At 40.1% G+C, this 19,857-nt stretch overlaps 1 protein-coding gene and 2 pseudogenes across 3 annotated transcripts in view; 2 read left to right on the top strand and 1 right to left on the bottom strand.

Annotated features, from left to right (window-relative positions):
- The window catches only part of MAPK10 (mitogen-activated protein kinase 10), a 611,144-nt gene that overhangs the window by 497,857 nt on the left and 93,430 nt on the right, over positions 1–19,857 (bottom strand). The gene's annotated exons all lie outside the window — the stretch shown is intronic.
- LOC131824807 (ATP synthase F(0) complex subunit C2, mitochondrial-like) lies at positions 10,958–12,850 on the top strand (annotated as a pseudogene).
- LOC131831233 (small ribosomal subunit protein uS7-like) lies at positions 15,289–15,983 on the top strand (annotated as a pseudogene).

The following is a 19,857-nucleotide window of genomic DNA, read 5'->3' as shown; positions in this document are numbered from 1 at the left end:
ATATTATTTAGCAGTTTTTTTAACTTTCTCTATATCTTGTATTTATTTCCACCAGGAATTCAATCTCATCAAACTTTGAAGGCTTTTGGTATATCATTGACACTCAGTTATTTGTCAGAGCTGAATGAAGTAGCTATAAGCATACATTTGACTATTTTTCTGGTTAACATGTAAAGTTTTAAAGGTTTGTGGAGGGCAATCTCTAGCAGAGATTAAACAGTGTTAACATAGCTTGCATATACCAAGACCTCCTGAGACCAAATCCATGATGTTAAAATTAATAAACTGTTTTGAAAAACAGAGCATGTAATTAACTTACTATTATATAATGAAATGAAGCCCAAGTGAAATACTTAAATTGGAGTTATTATGAATCAGAACTCAGCAGTTGTCCTTCAAAAACATAGACATGTCCAAACATGACTCAGCAAGTTCCATTACTGTATTACTATGGTACTATTACATGGTACTATTGTATGTACCAGAATACACTGAAAATGTTTCTTGCACCAAATATCCTACTGGTCTTGAAAATATGTCTCTTCTATCTTCATCATCACCCTTGCCCACCTCACCCCACTACACCCCAGTTTAATTCACAAAACTAGAAAGCGTGCAGAAGACAAAGTATTGACTAATACAGTACTTGACACAAAGTGAGCCTTCTATAGAAGCTTGAATGAACATATAAATAAAGGTATAAATATATGAGTGAACACATTCTGACCACTCTCCAGGAGTTTTGGTAAATACCCGCCTTCCACCCTGGCATAAGATGAGGAAAACAACGTTTGAAAATAAAGGTGATAAAAACTTGTAGCCATTGGCATTAAAATCTGCTCACCGTAATCCCTTCCCAAATTCAATTGGTCAAACAGAGCTCTGAGGCTGCAGAATTGTTCCTGTGAAAGTAGGGGAGTAAAAACCTTTCCCACTGTTACTCCCACCTCCACACTTCTACAACTTGCAGCCTCCATTCCTCTTGTTTACCCCCTAATTAGTCACCATTAAAAATATCTGGTGAGGTTCTCTTCTATTATTTGAGTGTTGACCCTAGCTGTGACACATAAAAAACCTTCCGGAAGTCTCTCTCCTGTAGTGAGTTAAATACTTAAAGAGGCTTATTTGTTCTCAAGGCTGAGCAACCACTTAATTCCATTACAATGGAAAGAGCTGTTTAAAGGCAAGTATGAACTGCTAGAAACAGGTGCCTGAGATAACAGGGCGGTCTTACCATTTTAAGAGAACAAAGAATTCAAATTAGCTGCTTGAAACCTGTTAAAAACCACCAACCTGACAAGTTCACCTCTGGACTCTTGATTTTCTACGTTTTTGGCACTTTTGAGTTATTTCCTTTCACTACTTTAAAGTCAAGTGGAAGTAAATCATGGAGTTTTAGTAATTCTACATGAAAAGCCATAGAAAAGAACAAGAGTAATGAAAGAGAAGGGGGAAATAGTGCAGTTTCTAATAAACTTCTCCAAAAATTTGAAATTTATTTCACAATACAATTAAGTATAATATTTCGGAATCATTCTAAATGATGTAATGCTGCCCTTGTTTATTCACAAAGATTCTTACTAGCTTAAAATTAAATTATAACAGGTATTAAAGAGGGCACTTGTGATGAGCACTGGGTGTTATTTGTACATGCTGAATCACTAAATTCTGTAACTGGAACCAATATTACACTGTAGGTTAACTAGAATTTAAATAAAACCTTGAAAAGGGGGTTTTGGAAAAGAAGAAAAAAATTTTAAAATAAATTATAAAATAGACATTTTGCTGAAATGTACACTCCTGCCTAATTTATTTGCAGGGAGATAGGACAGATGGACATTGTTTTATAACTCTTAAATTCTCTGCTGTGCCTAACATAGTGGTAGGTGATTGTGAATTGTTAAGTTGAAATTTTGTAATGATACCCAAGCTTAGTGCTACTAGTTTTCATTTCAAACAACAGTCAGACGAAGAAAATAAATCCTACTTGCAGAACACAATGCTATATTAAGTCAGTGTCCTAAACACTACACTTCTTTTTTCCTTTCTCTTTTTACCCTCATTTCTACTTACTGAGAACAAGAGAGGGTGACAGGGAGCCGGAGAGACAGAGAGAAAGCTCCTGCCATCCTAAAAGACCGTGCTTTATTCTAACAATGAGAAACTATTACCTATTGACTTTCCTTTTCCAATAAACACTGTTTTGACAAAAGAAAGGACCCGAAGCATCTACAAATTACAAAGCACGAACTCAGTCAACTTTGGGACTAAATCATAGCAGACTTTTTTTAACTCCTTACCATTAAATCTGCTCATCCTGCCAGAATGTGTTGTTGAAATTTTACACATGGAGCTCAAGAGAATAAGGCACAGTGCTCTAGCACTCTTGGTTATGTCTGGGATAACAGCCTAATGAAGGATGGAAGCATGAAAATTAATATAAAATAGATTCTTGCCACCTAACAGAGATTTGAGTTTATTAGATTTCTTGTTCACCTGATACTTTTTTTGTTTGTTTGTTTTGTTTTGTTTTTGTGGCAGGCATGAGATGTTCAGCTTTCCTAAGAGCTAATTCTTGGATTTGGATAGTGCAAGAAAGAATTCTAACTGTTACAGCAGGGGTTAAAATGTGCAAATGCCTGCAGCAATTCTCTCTCTGACTAAGCTGTCAAAACACTGAAATTGTGTCCCTGTTGGTCCTCACTTCCTCCTCCACGCTTCCTCCTCCACCCTCTCCCTGCAAGGGCTCCCAGCACTGAATCTTTGTCAAAAGAGAAGACACAGTAGGATTAGCAAACTATACCTTTCTAAAAGATTGCCACCTTTTTTGTGTTCCTTGTCATGTTTATTTCCTTATGTCATTTTTGTATAATCCTTGCTGGTTCTTTTTAGTTTGATTTAGTGGGAATGTCCATATTTTAGATTAGTTAATGATTTAACAAAAGACATTACATTAGGTTAGTGATTGTGCTTTAAAAAAATCCGAATAACTGGGGACTGTCACTGTCTCTGAACCACGAGGAAAATAACCACTTTGCAGAATCACTTTATAAGTACTTCCAACTGGTAGGTGAGAATGTGGAATAAACTGTAGCAGAGAGACTTCATTAAACATGTTGCTGAAATACTAAAATGTGTACAAGGGAACAAAGGGTAATACAAAGAATGCTGAGCCACAAACATTACCTTAAAATTATAAATAATTAAATAAATGTTATTAAAATAGAATATAGTATATAATAAACATACCGTGCAAAAATTATTAAAATGTTAGAAAATATTTATTATTAAGCATCTGCCAAGAGCCAGGCTCTACTATGCCTCTGATTATTGCATTTAATCTTCACACATCTGACAGTCACTGAGTGCCTACACTGTGCTAAGTCCTGGAATACCAAAATGAAAGACTCAATCTTTGTCTCTGTAGTAGCTCACAGTCTAGGGAGGGGGAAATGACCAGTAAACAGTTGTGAAATGAGGTTCCATGGACCTCTGCACACTCACAAAGGAATCTAAGGAAGAACATCCAGCCGTGATTGAAGGAGTTGGACATATTCACCAAATACCGCTTTGTGGAAAAGAAAAAAGGAGGGGGGAGGCAGGGGAGGAGGGGAATCCCAGCCTTAAAGAATGAGAGTTAGACAGAAGATAAAATGGTTGGGTGGAAACAAGAGAAAGAGGGAAGCTTCTTCAGGCCAAGGATGTAGCACTACAAAGGCAGAGAATTATGAGACAGCAATTCGTATTTGGGGGAACTACAAGTGATCGTTATTAAAGCTCAGGCTGGAAGATGAGGGGAGGAGGCATTAATGCAAGGCTTGGTGTACCATGCTAAAGAGTGTGAGCCTTTCCCTGGAGCCAGAAAAAACAATGGGATTTTTAAACAGAGTAGCTAAATAACTGCATTTTTAATTTAGAAATAATGATAATCATAGATCTCCCGTACTGAGTGCTCTTCTGTGCCATTCATTTTATATTATTCTTTTTTTTTTTTTTTTTTTTTTTTTTTTAGTAAGCTCCACAATGTGGAGTTGAACTCACAAGCCTAAAATCAAGGGTCACTCTATGCTCTATGTATGGAGCCAGCCAGGCAACCCTATATGATTCATTCTTATTTAACTGTCTTAACCATGTTATAAGTAGGCATTATGTCCATATTTTATAGATAACTGATGTTCAAAAACTTTAAGAAACTTGCCCAAATTTATCTAGCAGCTAAGGACAGAGGCTGAATTTCACAATGTTCTCATTTTCCCACCCTAGCTCTCAAAATAACTGTGATGTGGTTAGGAGCAGGTGCTGTGGCGACCCACTGACTGGGCTTGAATTCCCTGCCACTTTACTTTCATGTGACTGTACAGCTTGTGCATTTCATCATCCATAAAATGGGGATATATAAGGTGGTGCACAAAGCAGTTAGCATAAAGCCTACCCCAGAACGTAATCCTAACCACCAGTAGAGTATGGTACTAGACTAGCCACTGTGCTTGCGTGTGTTTTATACAGCCACGTAAATATTTTTAAAAACCAGACAAGGTGGGCATTATCTTCATTTTATAGATTTAAAAAAAGAGAGAGAAAGAAACCTGAAACTTAGAGAAATTCAGTCACTTGCAAAAAAGACATATAACTAAATGACAAAACTGGCTCTGCTCTAAAAGGTATACTCTTTTTCATAATACAGAATATCGTGTACCAGAAATTGTCTCTTGTGCACTATACAGGATAAATTAAAGAGATAAGATAGGAGGCAGGGCGTAGAATATTTAAGAGGTTTTGTATAAACCTAAGGGAAATATGTCAAGAGAGTGAATTAAGTTAGTGTTTATGTGAAGTAAAATAAGTCAGTTAAGAGACATTGACAAGATTGAATGAATAAGACTGGAATGGCAGACTGAATGTTGAGAAGTAAAGAAGAGAACTCACAAGGACTTTCTGGGTTTTGGTTTGGGTACTGGGTAGACAATAGCCCTGAGATAAGAAGCAGGATGGGAAAAATGGAAATGTCTTGGATAATTTTTATTGACTAAATGAATAAATAAATAATTTCAATTTGGAATGCATTAAGTTCACTTATGTTCAACATCTAAAAAACATAAGCAATAGTCTAGGAAACATTGGCCAGAATTCTGTACTAAAGAGAAAGGGAATATAAATAGGTACTTAAATCACTGCATGTATAAATGGCATTTCTAGAGATACTAAAATAAAAATAGAAGAGGATCAATGACAGAATTTTGGAATTAGGGAAGAACCTTTTTTCCACTGGACTCAAGTTAATACATGGAGGAATTCCACTAGAGTAGTGTTCTTGGCCTATTTCTCCACTTATTACATCTCACAGAGAGAGTGAGCTCTAGGGAAGGAACTGAGGACTAGCCTCTTCTTTTCTCTCTCTCTTTGACTATCAGCCTCTCTTCAGGGTATTCCTTGTCCCTGCTCCCCAGTGCCTCAAACTGTGACTAGGAGCAGGAGTTAAATTCTATGGTAAGTATTTCGTCATGCATTGTAAGTACCCATTCGAAGACACATTTTATAATTAGTTTTATCAGTGATGAAGATGGGGTTTTTTTTGTTGTTGTTGCTGTTGTTTTAGATTTTATTTATTCATTTGACAGAGATCACAAGTAGGCAGAGAGGCAGACAGAGAGAGAGGAGGAAGCAGGCTCCCTGCTGAGTAGAGAGCTGGACGTGAGGCTCGGTCCCAGGACCCTGGGATCATGATCTGAGCAGAAGGCAGAGGCTTTAATCCACTGAGCCACCCAGGCACCCCTGAAGGTGGGTCTTTATCTCTATGTGTTTTATTCTTCAAATGATTTTTACACTTAGGAAATGAAGAAAGAAGTGCTGTTTGTGGACTCTCTGTGGACTTTCCCAGCTCACGTAGCTGGGAAACCCAAAACTAAACCCAAAACTAAAGGAACAAGAAAAAAAAAAAAGGAGGCCATGAAGAAGGAGAAGAATGTACAATAAGAAACATAGGAAGAAAACCAGGAGAAAATACTGTTCTCAAAATCAAAGGAGAAAGATATCTTTTTTTTTTTTTTTAAAGATTTTTTATTTATTTATTTGAGAGAGAGAAATCACAAGTAGATGGGAGAGGCAGGCAGAGAGAGAGAGAGAGAGGGAAGCAGGCTTCCTGCTGAGCAGAGAGCCTGATGCGGGACTCAATCCCAGGACCCTGAGATCATGACCTGAGCCGAAGGCAGCGGCTTAACCCACTGAGCCACCCAGGCGCCCCAGGAGAAAGATATCTTTAAAAAAAAGTGGAATGGTCAATAGTGTCAAGTGCTATGAAGAGATCAGGGAATATAAGATCCAAAACTAGTCTACTAGACTTGGGAATTGAGAACGGATTCAAGGAAATAACAGAAACAGAAATATCATAATATAAAGAATATAGGTTACACTGATGGTCCCAATCTTTCATGCCTCCTTTTATTCTTGCCCTCTAGTAGGATTCCCTCCCCAAACTGAAGTTGGCTTGGCCGTGTGACTTGCTTTGCGCATTGCAACACTGGGAAACAGAAGTAAGCAGAAGCTTTAAAAAGTGCTTTCGTGCTTCAGCTCTCCCTCTTGAACCCTGCTCATCACCACAGGAACACTGCCAGTTTAGTGGCCAGTGGATAACGCGTCTGACTACGGATCAGAAGATTCTAGCTGTCTAGAAGGAAGTGAAACACTCCTTGTGGAGTAAGTTGAGTTGCCCCAGCCAAGGCCATCCTTGACCAACTAGCTATCAGGCAACCCAAAATCTGACCATCAACACTTGAGCAAGCTCCGTCAAAATCAGCCAAGTCTAACCACCCATAGCCTCATGAGGAATAATAAGTGCTTGCCACCTCAGACTACTAAATTTTGTGCTGGTTTATTAATAACAGCTAATCAGTATAGAGTAAGGTACAAAACAGCAAGCTATTGTAGGTTGTTATAACAACCTTATCTCAGAAACTCAACCAACCTAATTATCTTGCTTTTATTTCTGAGTCTCTTTAATTTTAATTATTAATTTGGCTGATTCTTTGGTCAATGTCAGACTTCCCCAGTTGACTATAAGCTCCTCGGACATATGCTTCTTCTGTTTTCCTCCTCACCATTATATTTCCCATGTCTAGCAAAGTGCCTAATGCTTAGAAGGTATTCAACAAATAGCTTTTGAATACGTAAATTAATGAATGATTGGAAGGATACGTAAAAAAATTAATAAGGAAGTAAACAGGTAAACAAGGACGAAACTGAACCAAAAGGAGTCAGCAGCTTTTAATGAGTTTCAAAAGCAGTTCCAAGAGCTTCATGGGAGATCATAGGTGTTACAGACTAATTTTCGTCATGCACCCCAACCATCACCAATTCAGATGTTGAAGCCTAACCCTCAATATCCTTTGCAAAAAAGGCCTTTAATTAAGTTTAAATGAGGTCAAAGGATGAGGTTCTAATCCACCAGGACTGGTGTTCTTTTAAGAATAGGAAGAGACACCAGGGGTGCCAGAGCAGAGAGGAAAGGTAGTGTGAGGACACTCAAGAAGGTGGTAATCTACAAGCCAGAAAAATAGGCCTCACTAGAAACCCACCCAGTAGGAACTTTGATCTTGGACTTCCAACCTCCAGAACTGTGAGAAAACAAAATTTCTGTTGTTCAAGCCACCCAGTTGATAGTATTCTGTTATGGCAGCCCTAGCAGGCTAACAGAGTAGGCTACAGATTTTAGATTCAGGAAGATGGAGTAGAGGAGGGGAAAAAAACCTAAAACTTAGTGGCCAGAGAAACTAACATAACTATATTTTAATTGAATAACCATGTCAAGGATAGGGGAGGATAAATATCACACAGAAGCGGAAAAAAAATGAACCAATCCAAGGGAATTTTGAGCACAGCATATTGACTTTATACCCATAATCTACAGAACAAAAGAACTGCAGTCAAATCTTGAACTCTTTCTAGTAGGTTTGTTTCTCATTGTGATATTACTGCAGCAATCTGAAACTATTTTGTGGATATTATAAGACTGAGAAGATAAATAATGTGATGATGTCCCTGGGAGCCACGTTCCTACTATGGGAAAAAAAGAGATAAAATTATGGAATGAAGTAGCCAAAGAAAGCCCTGGAAGTAGCTCAGTTAGTTAAGCAGCTCCTTTGGCTCAGGTCATGATCCTGGGGTCCTGAGATGGAGTCCCACATCCGGCTCCCTGCTCAGCAGAAGTTTGCTTCCCCACCACCCCCAGCTCACTTGTGCTCACTCTCTCTCTCTTACAAAAATAAATAAATAAATAAATAATCTTTAAAAAAAAAAAAAAAAAAAAAGATTCATCCAGACAAGAATTATGTATGGATATGAAATCTAGGAAGAAAAGTTTGATAAGAAGCAGAATATGTGCATAACCCCAAAGTATTTCGCCACATATTATTTAGTGGTTGGAAGAGGGAAATAGTAACTGTACAGTGGAGAAACCAGAAAACACTTTGATTAAGTGATCAAATTAACATCACCAATAAGGGGAAGGCAGACATCGTATGCTGCCAGTTGGGCTTCTCTAAGAAGCACACATTGCTGATGTCATATGCATCTAGGGACGTGTGATCTGAGTCCAATCATCAGAAAACACCAGACAAAACCAAAGTAATGAATATTCTATAAAGTAGCAGTCTTGTATTTTTTGAAAATAACAGTAACATCAAAGATGAAGAAAAACTGAGGAAATCTTTCATATTTGGATACTAAAGAAATACAACAACAAATTGCAACTGAGCCTGGGTGGCTCAGTTGGTTAAGTGACTGCCTTCAGCTCAGGTCATGATCCTGGAGTCCTGGGATAGAGTCCCACATCAGGCTCCCTGCTCAGTGGGGAGTCTGCTTCTCCCTCTGACCCTCTCCCTCTTATGCTCTCTCTCTCCCTCTCTCTCGCAAGTAAATAAATAAAATCTTTTTTTAAAAAAGTTATTCAAATTGCAATATGTGAACCTGAACTGTATATCATACTGGAAGATTAAAAAGTGCTATAAGAGACATTATGAGGACAATTGACAAACGGGATTATGAACTATAGACTGGACAAAAATATTGTTTCATTGTTAAATGTCCTGAATTTGACAACTGTACTGTGGCAATGTAAGAGACTATTATTTTTCTTAGGAAATATACAATAAAGTACTAAGAGGTCAAAGGGAATGACATTACAATCTACTTTCAAATGATTTGTTAAAAAAATTTTAAATGATGTATATTTGGAAAGAATGAGAGAAAAATATAATAAAGCAACCATGCAAAGTATGCAAAATTGTTAAATCTGGATAAAGGGTATATGGGAGTCCTCTATTATTATTTCAGCTTTTTCATTTGTTCGAAATAATTTCAAATTAAAACTTAAAATCAAACATTGGGGCGCCTGGGTGGCTCAGTGGGTTGGGCCGCTGCCTTCGGCTCGGGTCATGATCTCGGGGTCCTGGGATCGAGTCCCGCATCGGGCTCTCTGCTTGGCAGGGAGCCTGCTTCCCTCTCTCTCTCTCTCTGCCTGCCTCTCCATCTATTTGTGATTTCTCTCTGTCAAATAAATAAATAAAATCTTAAAAAAAAAAAAAAAAAAAAACTTAAAATCAAACAAAGGTACCACACCGGTAGACGATATTGATAATAGGAAGGCTATGCCTCTGTGAGGGCAGGGGGCACATGGGAAATATCTGTAGTTTCTCCCCAGTTATGCTGTGAACCGAAAACTGCTCTAAAAAAACCTGTCATCATTTTTAAAACATCAGTGAACAAACACAAAAGACAAGAAAGGTAAAGGAATTCTGGGTGATGTAAAGTCCACACCTTAATTTTAAGTAGATTGCTCAACAGCCTAAGTGACAGATATTATTGTCCTTGTTTTACTGAGAGGAAATTGGGTTTCAGAGGTCTCAAGATCTGATGCTACCTAGAAAAGAGAAGATAAGGCGCAGGTAAGGAGAAAATGAGCCAAGGCTCCCTTGGCTCCACTTGCCATCTTAATTCAGTCCCTGAATGGATGAGCTCACTGCAAGAAAAGCAGCTCCCTCCCACCATTTCACCACCTCCTCCCACATCGAAATGATGCTCTCCTTAGATCATTAATCATCTCATTAAGGTTCCTGTATTGGCCACATACATTGTCCTTATATTTTCTTGACATAGCTGATGATAAAGAACCCATTGTAAGATGTCTACTCCTAGCACAACTGTCCCCAACAATAAGGGAAATACCTTTTCATCAATGTCTGGTTTCAGCACTAATAAGTGTGACTTCTGGTTTTCTCAAGCTCCTTGCATACAATTTTATGAACTGGGTAATACCTATAACCCAATTTTCCTAACACGCCAGTAACTAGATCTAGATTACTGGACTGAGTTGAAATACTATGTAGAACTAAGTCTTGTGCAACATAAAAAGCTTTTTGCAGGGCGCCTGTGTGGCTCAGTCAGTTGAGCATCTGCCTTTGGCTTGGGTCATGATATTGGGGTTCTGGGATGGAGTCCCACGTGGGGGACTCAGTGGGGTGTCTGCTTCTCCCTCTGCCCCACTGCCCTACCCCCACTCATGCTCTCTCTCTCTCTCTCAAATAAATAAAAATTTTTTTTAAAAAACTATTTTTGCAATATGTATCCCCTAATCACCCACACTTCTTTCCTGTACTAGCTTTCCCTTTTCCCAGTAATTTCTGGTGTTAACTTTAGTTTCTAAATCTGCCACATTTCTTTTAACTACACAATGGCACCCCGACCAAGTTAGGGGCAGTACCACGAAGAGCTGTGAAGTAAACAAAGATTATCTTTACTGCCCTACTCTCCCCCCATCCACACCCCTGCAGTCTACACTCAGCCTAGAATCCTGCAGTAGATGGCAGAAAATGGCATCGAATCCTTTCCCTCTCTGTAGCATTATAGATCCTCCCATCGAAAGAGAGATTCTATTTCCCTACCCTTTGAATCTGAGTTTGGCCATATGACCTGCCAAACGGGACAACAGCAAACACGAGGTATAGCAGAGGCTTGAAAGTACTTGTATTTATTCCCTTGCTGCATCTGGAAACTGGAAACCGCCATTTCACAGGCTTGTTGTAACCTGCTAGAGGATAAGAGACCACAGGAGGAGAAACAAGATACCCTAGCCCACAGTCAGCCAACGACCACACACATAAGGGAGGCCATCAGCTCCAGCCAACCCTCAGCTGATCTACCAACTTATCTAGAAGCAGCTAGAAACCACAGACTCATGAGTAAGCCCAGCTAAGACCAGCAAGAAAACCACCAAGCTCATCCCTTACCTTAACCATCCCATAGCTTTGTGTTTTAAGTTACTAGGCCTTGAGGTAGTTGTTTATGCAGCAAAAGATAATTAATACAGACTTAAATAGCTCCAAGTAGGTACTACTCTCACCCTGCCTCCTGGTTACCCATCTTTATCCTAATGTCACCCACTACCACCCAACAACTGATCCACCATCAAAATTCATTTCTTCACATTTCTACAACCTCAAAATCCTTAAGCTGATAAACTAATATGAATTAATTCATTTATAAATAGAAAATAATCCTAATTAATAATAACATTATTAGAATATAATAAGCAACATACATACACACCAAATCCCCCCAAAAAAGGCCCCAAAATAAACCTTCTATTTCTTTCATCACTTTCTCGTGCAACATCATGTGCAAAAAGTTAATTCTTTTTACTTCCACTAGAGATATAACAAAGTTATGAAATCATTGCTCTAACTCCTTATCTCCTTCCTTCTCATCAAATTTCCAAATGAGTTGATTAACCTTTCTCTACCAAAATCAACATATCTTGAATAATTTCCAACTTAGTCTCTGAACAGTAAAGTCCTTCCAATGCCCTTTTTCTGTCATAGGCAAACCCCCTACCTCCAATGTCAAGGTTTAACAAAACCTCAAATAACAAGCCAGGTATGATTAACATATTCCCAATATATTAACAAGTCACAAAACATTCATTTAAGCTTACAAAACTTCCCTTCTGAGTAATCTATCATTGTTCTTTCTTAACTACATTTTTATAATAAACAGCACATCTACCTCTTCTTGAAACACATCCGTTCATTCAGAAAACACCCAGTACTTGTCTTACAGAGAACCTCCTTTCTCTCCTGGTCTCCTGATTCCATCCTGCAACAATAATAATACTCCTGGCCTCCCTCCCTATCTCCCCACTTATTCATCCCAAGGGAAAGAAAGTAAGTATATGTTATTGTGGACTTTGGGAGAAAGAACTAAGCAAACTTGGCAGAGGCTCTCCTGAACCAATCTTGTTGATATCTGCCAGTGTAGGGAGGGCATGTCCTAGTTGACTCTCTACTATATTATAAGCATGTCTTCTCTGCACTGAAAGCAGCTCTCTTGCCATGGCCCTTCATCCCCTGAAAATGTACACCTGGGCAAATTTCTTCACCCTCTTCTTGGTCAGGAGCACCTCTCAACTGTTGAGTGGATCACTGTCTGCAGTGGTGCTAAAACCACCAGAGACAAGGACAGATGAGAGCCTCAGCAACTTAGCAGCCCCACATCCCCTCACCTCACTTATTCCTAGTCACAGCTTCCAAACCCCAGCACCATTTCAAGGGACATCGACACAGCAGACAAGTTCATAGGGGCTGGGGCTGCCACGGTAGAGGTGGCTGGCTCTGGGGCTGGAATTGGGACTGTGTTTGGGACCCTCACCATTGGTTAGGCCAGGAACCCCTCTCTGAAGCAACAGCTCTTCTCCTAGGCCATTCTGGGTTTTGTTCTCTTAGAGGTCATGGGGCTCCTTTGCCTGAGGTTGGCCTTTCTCATCCTCTTCATCATGCGAAAGAGCTGTCTCCGCCTTCCATAGCTCTTTCTCCTATGTCTCATTTGCCCTGGGTATTTTCCTTTTCATATACCTCCCCAGGCAGGCTGGGGAAAGTGCTTGGCTCAAGGTTTGACAGAGGGAAGACAAATAAATACTGTATTAGTGAGGGGTGGGGGAAGATAAGCACAGTAGGCCAGGCTCCACCCCTACAGAGAGAATACTACTATTTTGAAGGGTTAAATTCAACTAATGAGAGATTATCTAAAAACAAACAAATAAAAAAAACAAAATCAATATCTTCCTGTTTTGATCTCCAGACCACTTGCTGAAAGGACAAAAAGGGACTAGAAACTAGGCCAGCTTCTCCCATATGAAGCCAACACTTCTGCACATTTCTCCCAGCTTTTCTACCCAGAGGCAGTCCCTCTTTACAATCATCTTCCAGGAGTGGGCTTCTTCTAATTCTTATGCCCAAAGGAAAAAGAAGAAGCCTTTTTCAAATCTGAACAATGACAGCTTATATGCTAGCAGCAACCTGTTGATTTTCAGCTATCTGAGTCCTCTATCTCTTAATTGATTCACAGCTTAAGGAAAGCAATGTGTCACTTATTCGGCTCCTAAAATTCCAACACTACTATGCACCAGAAATTATGAGACATGTTAGGGAGGCAAGATGAGTAAGATAGAGTTCCTGGCTTCAAAATGCCATACAGCTAAATTCCCTAGGTCCTTAAAACCACTGTTTATTTATTTTTTGGTTATTAGTTTGTTTCTGTATAGAGAGAAAGATGTAGATTGCTCTCTAGAAACATCTACACTCTGGGCTCCCCTCTCAGAGTCTTGAAGGTTCTTGCAGGTACGGGTGGAATTTTGTGGACCAGGGGCTAGAAGAGGGCACAGTGATCATTTGGATGATGGCACCATAACTGATGAAAACAAACACAGACATAGGATTCAAGTTCCTTAAAAGCAGGTGAATAACAAAGTTTTCTTTACATACTGACAGCTACATGGCAGGAAAGAGAGTGGCATGACCAAAGTGAAGGGCATATACATCTGCCCAACAGAGGCACCCATGTGGGTGATGATAGCTAAGTATTTGCTCAGAGTAAGATCCTGCTGTGTCCCTCTGAAAGCTTCATCTTGTCATTGCCATGGAGCTTTGTTATATCCTCCCAAGCCCACCCCCAAGTTCTAGAGACTCTGATTATGAATCTGAATGCCCACGAGGGCAATGCTGGTTTACCTCAGGCTGGGTGAATGAAAAGTCAGCAATATAGTGTCTCCCAGTATCTCCGACTCAGAGTTGCTTAGGTCTCCTCCTGCAATCAGTCACAACCCTGTATGCAAAGAGATGAGAAGAGCTGGGAGATGGGCAAGGTACTAAGGCCAAAAGTGACAGGAAAGCTGAAGCAGTAGCCAGTAGCAACTTTCAAAGTAAAATCCAATCCCAGAATCCGACCAGATAAAAGGGAACCCAAACTACAATCTGGGAACAAATGAATGAGGAAGGGGAAATAACAGAAAGAAGAGGATCCTGAACAACAACCTAAAAATGTGCGAAGACTACACAGAGAGCTTTTTAAGCTTGCTTTTTTATGCAGATACATTGCTCCAGTATAAGGGGTTAAGATCAAATAGACAAATAATAACTTGTTCTGACATCCCTCATAGATAATATTCTTTCTTAAACTGCAGTTTTCAGGTGTCTTCATCTTAGAGGTGATAGGTATTGTAAGTATATTTTCTTTTTTTTTTTTAAGATCCTTATTTATTTATTTATTTATTTATTTGAGAGACAGTGAGAGAGAGCATGAGAGGGGGAAAAGGTCAGAGGGAGAAGTGGACTCCCCCGTGGAGCTGGAAGCCCAATACAGGACTCAATCCCAGGACTCTGGGACCATGACCCGAGCCGAAGGCAGTTTTTTAACCAACTGAGCCACCCAGGTGCCCTGTAAGTTTATTTTCTGAACCAGAGGCAAAACATGATCCTATAGTTTATCCACATTGCTTAAAAATCAAGCCACCTTGGAAAATTTGACCCCCAAGAGTAATTTTAGAGAGAGAGAGCACATGCCTTTATTCAACACCTACAACAGTCCCAGCATTTTGTTAAGCAATTTATACTAAGCATCTCACTTAAGCATTACACAAAGAAATATGAAAAAATTAGTCACTTTCCAAATAAGAAAACTGAGGCCTCCTGAAATTAAGTGACTTGCCAAAGTCATGTGCATGGTGGTGTCAGAGGCTGAACGTGGGAAGTCTGACTGCAAAGCCCACAAGCTGAACCACCACCTCATCACCACAGAGCTAGCGAGGGTAGAGGGATAGTTTTAGATGATAAAGAGGTGAAGGAAGAGTATTCTGCCCACAAGGGATGCCCAAGAATCAGGTGCTAATCTAGGGAAGAGAAAGGGTTAAGGGAAAGAGTTGGCCACAGCTCCTGATGTTAATTAAAAATGCTGCTTTGGCTTCCTGTCTGTGCCAGGGCGGCGCGTGGTGCACGCTGATCGATTGTGACGCCCCGGCTGCACCCTCAGGATGACCAAGTGGGAGACAGCTGCACCTGTGGTGGCGGAGACCCCTGACATCAAGCTCTTTGGGAAGTGGAGCACCGATGACGTTCAGATCAATGACATCTCCTTCCAGGACTACATTGCAGTGAAGGAGAAGTATATCAAGTACCTGCCCCACAGTGCGGGGTGCTATGCCGCCAAGCGCTTCCGCAAGGCGCAGTGCCCCATCGTGGAGCGTCTCACCACCTCGATGATGATGCATGGCCGCAACAATGGCAAGAAGCACATGACCGTGCGCTTTGTCAAGCACGCCTTCGAGATCATCCATCTGCTCACTGGTGAGAACCCGCTGCAGGTCCTGGTGAACGCAATTATTAACAGCGGTCCCCGGGAGGACTCAACCCGCATCGGGCGAGCCGGAACAGTGAGGCGTCAGGCTATCGATGTGTAACCCCCTGCACCGTGTGAATCAGGCCATCTGGCTGCTATGCACAAGTGCACGTGAGGCTGCCTTCCGGAACATCAAGACCATTGCTGAGTGCCTAGCAGATGAGCTCATCAATGCAGCCAAGGGCTCCTCCAATTAGTATGCTATCAAGAAGAAGGACGAGCTAGAACATGTGGCCAAGTCCAACTGTTGATTACCTGGCTGTGCCTTCAATAAACCTGTCTGTCCTTGGGGTAGCCTCAAAAAAAAAAAAAAAAATGCTTTGTAGGGGCTCCTGGGTGGTTCATGTAATGCCTCTGCCTTCTGCTCAGGTCATGATCCCAGAACACCCATGTTCAGCAGGGAGTTGTCTTCTCCCTCCTCCTCTGCCTCTCCCCCTGCTCTCGCTCTCTCTCTCTCAAATGAATAAATAGAAACTTTAAAAAAAAAAAATTGCCGAGTCATATGATAAGTCTTTAAAAAAAAAAAAGCTACTTTCTAAAGTCTGCCCTCCCAGCGACTGAACTGCCCGCTGGTGTTATCAGATCCCAATCCTTATCATGCCTTCGGAAGACCTTCTGTCAGGGTAATCGGCATGTTTCCCTCCAACTAGTCTAGTAATTGTAACCTGAATCTGCAGACAGTATTCCTACTTCTCTTACCCTGAGAAATAAACTCACATAATCACAACCTCATTTCATATCTGAATAGCTAAATCAAATTTTGCCACTATTATTAAAAAAAGAAGCAGAGGTACCTGCCACTAAGAAACCACTGTCTGCAAAAAATAAAATAACATACTCATTGGGACATTATTTTGCTTGAAAGAATCTTTGCTGAGGGGCGCCTGGGTGGCTCAGCTGGTCAAGTGCCTGCCTTGGCTCAGGTCATGAGATGGAGCCCCAGATAGGCTTCCTACTCAGCAGGGAGTCAGCTGAGCACTCTGTCTTTCTCTCTGTGTGTCAAATAAATAAATAATCTTTTTTTTTTTTAAAAATCTTAATCTTAAGAAAAAAAATAGAAAAGAATCCTTGCTGAAAAGGAAGCGGTTAAAGACCCAAATTAGAAGCTGGAGAGGACATTCACACTTAGTCACAGTCCCTAGCCACACTCTATGTGTAAGGTAAAAAAATAGACCATTTCTCATCCGCTGTTAAGAAAAAATAAAAATACTTGTACATGCTTGAAAAATATAGAATAAAATTATAAGGAATCAGCATCAACAACCTACGAAGAACTTTTTAAAGTCTAACCATTAAAGTGACACACCTTCCCACTGAGAAATAAAAATAGATTATTAACTAATAATGCTACATTCATCTACATGCTTAAGTTTGGGGTCATTCTTGTCAGATAACAAAGCCTAAAGGGGAAAAAAATCCCTATAACAAAGCCCTGCTCATTTTCCTCCTTTACTCTGACCCTGGCCAGAAGGAAGCCCATGGTTAGGAGACACCACTTCCTCATGCTTTTCTCTTCAGTATTAAGTATCTACCTATGAGTGGTGCTGAGTTGTTTATGAAGATACAATTTTGTGGGCTGCCCTACCTGGCTGCAAATTCTGAAATTGTTTTAAAAAAGGTAGTATGTATATGTGTTTTATATCTCTCCTACCTCTCTTCCTCTGATCTCCAAGGAGGGTAAGCGATGGTCTTGAGTTTGTTCTTCCTGAGACGGCCTGGCCATTTGCCACCCTGCCACCCTGGCAGGCTCTTGCTCTCTTCCTTTCTCCAGATTCTCTGGCTCCCCTCCCCATGTGGCTTGGTAATGGAAATGCATTCCATACAAGCTCTCCTCTAGGTTTTGAGACAAAAGCTCTCTAGTTCCTTCCCCTGTATTTCATGTTCTCTTCAGCCTCTCCTTGGTAGTTACGGAGTAATAGGAATGTGATTCAGATCCCTGCTTTGGAATAAAAGTAAACAGAACAGGCATTTAGCCCTTTTTAATCCTAAACTGTTCAGACTAACATAGCTTACGCAATACAGTTCTTGATAGAATTCAATCTAGCTCATTGGAATTCTTCAATAGAAACACGGTATATTTCCTTCATGCGTTTTTTGTTTGTTTGTTTGTTTGTTTGTTTGTTTTTTAGGATCTTGTGAAGAGAGATTCCTAGTGAAAGGCTGGATCCAGTTATTCCTGGATCCCAGTCCTAATACAGTTAAGATGCCACAATCCATGGGGCGCCTGGGTGTCTCAGTTGTTAAGTGTCTGCCTTCAGCTCAGGTCCTGATCTCAGGGTCCTGGGATCCAGCTCCGTGTTGGGCTCCCCACTCTGCAGCAAGCCTGCTTCTCCTTCTCCCACTCCCATTACCCCTGCTTGTGTTCCCTCTCTCACTGTGTATCTATCAAATAAATAAAATCTTTAGTATATGTGCTGCCGAAGCGAGCACTAAATAAAATCTTTAAAAAAAAAATGCTACAACCCAGAACCCAAAACACTATTTCAAGAAGTGCCAGTATGCATTTTCATATTCACTCTTTTCCTCAACCATGGTGATTGGCGATGTTTCAGATGGTAGCGATTCCATGGTCATGGATTGCAGAGGAAGAAGACTTGAGCAGAACTCCAGCCAACCCACAGGCATGTAGTGTAAACTGAGAAATACATCTTGCTGCCATAAGCCACTAAGATTTCAGAGTTGTCATCCAGCATAATCTAGCTAACCCTAATATAGTGACTGATGGAGGTGGTGTTTCAAGAGTTAGTTCTAACCTAAGAAGTAATAATACATCAAATGTGGTGTGACAAAGTCTATGATTGGTGGGTAACATAGCCTGTATTGTCTGCTTGAGACCAGCCTACAGGATGAATCAAACTATCCTAGATGACCTAGGACATCCCGTTGGATAACAGCACTTCAGGAGTTCCAGGGAAACTGCTCTTAGAGAAGAATCTGCTCGAGTCTCTTCCGAGAATATAGGACCTACAAGAGATGATTTCACCACTGCTCCCACATTCTAGGGACAGTGTCCTATCTATTGACACATAAAATAACCCTGATGCCTAAATGTTCACCTATATCCACCTTACATATAAATTGAAGGTTTATTATGTGATTATAGGTTTATTATGTGATTCTAACCCTGAAATTCCTCTTCCTTTCAGATGTTACAGTGCCTTTAACATGCCCATTTTCATTGTTCAAAGAGTGTAATGTTAGCAACTAAACAGGAGTTTTGGCTAGCTAAGTTTAAACTCCCACCCACTGATAATTTCTCTTTTGTATCCTTGACAAATAGCTATCCTACCTCCTTACATTGGCTAGCAAAAATGGTTAGAAATTCTACCTTATAAAGGGTTGAAATTTGCCTCCACATTCTTTTAATCTAACTTTTAAAGCTTGTGCACATTCTACCTGTCTTGAAATTCCAGGGCTTTTTTCCCTAAGTTCCTAGAAAAAACATTAATCCTGGCAAGAAATGAGAACTTGGGGAAGCAGATATAAGTTTTTTAGAAAAATATTCTCTCTCTGGGTCCTTAAAGTTCATCTGTCCTAGATTCTGAGTCATGTTTAGACCAGAATAATTACAAGAGTAGGGGAAAAAATAGCCCGTAGGCAAATGGAATTAGACCAAGAGATGGATAGAAACCCAGCCTTGGTTGGTACAGAAGTTGTGACTTATGTTATCTTTAAACTTTCAGTAAAGAGTTGTTATTAATTACAGTCTTAGCCTGGATCATTAAAACCTATTAATCCGTGAACTCAATGAAGGCAGGAACTATTGCCTTTTCTTCTTTTTTTTTTTTTTTTTTTTGCTTGCTTTTTTTTTTTTTTTTTAATCAACACTGCTTATCCCTAAACCTTTATTAGGCACTTGATAACTGTTTGTTGAATGAATGGCAAAACACGTATGTTGGAGATTAGGATGTGGTCTGGGTTTATCTTGGGGATTCTGAGGAGAAATAATTTAATTTAAAACCTGCAAGGGTCATGCTTTAATTCAGACTGATTTGGGTGCAGGGGCCCCAATCTTGTAAAAACATTGTAACCAATTTATAGAGATTTTAATGTTTAATTACAGAGAATTTCAAATACACTCAAAAGTAGATAAAATGATATAATAAATTCCCATGTATCCATCTAAGGCCAACACCCATT

The sequence above is a fragment of the Mustela lutreola genome, chromosome 1 (assembly GCF_030435805.1).
Source record: "Mustela lutreola isolate mMusLut2 chromosome 1, mMusLut2.pri, whole genome shotgun sequence".
NCBI lineage: Eukaryota > Metazoa > Chordata > Mammalia > Carnivora > Mustelidae > Mustela > Mustela lutreola.
Note: the sequence above shows the minus strand (reverse complement) of the source record. Positions and strands in the feature narration are given on the sequence as shown.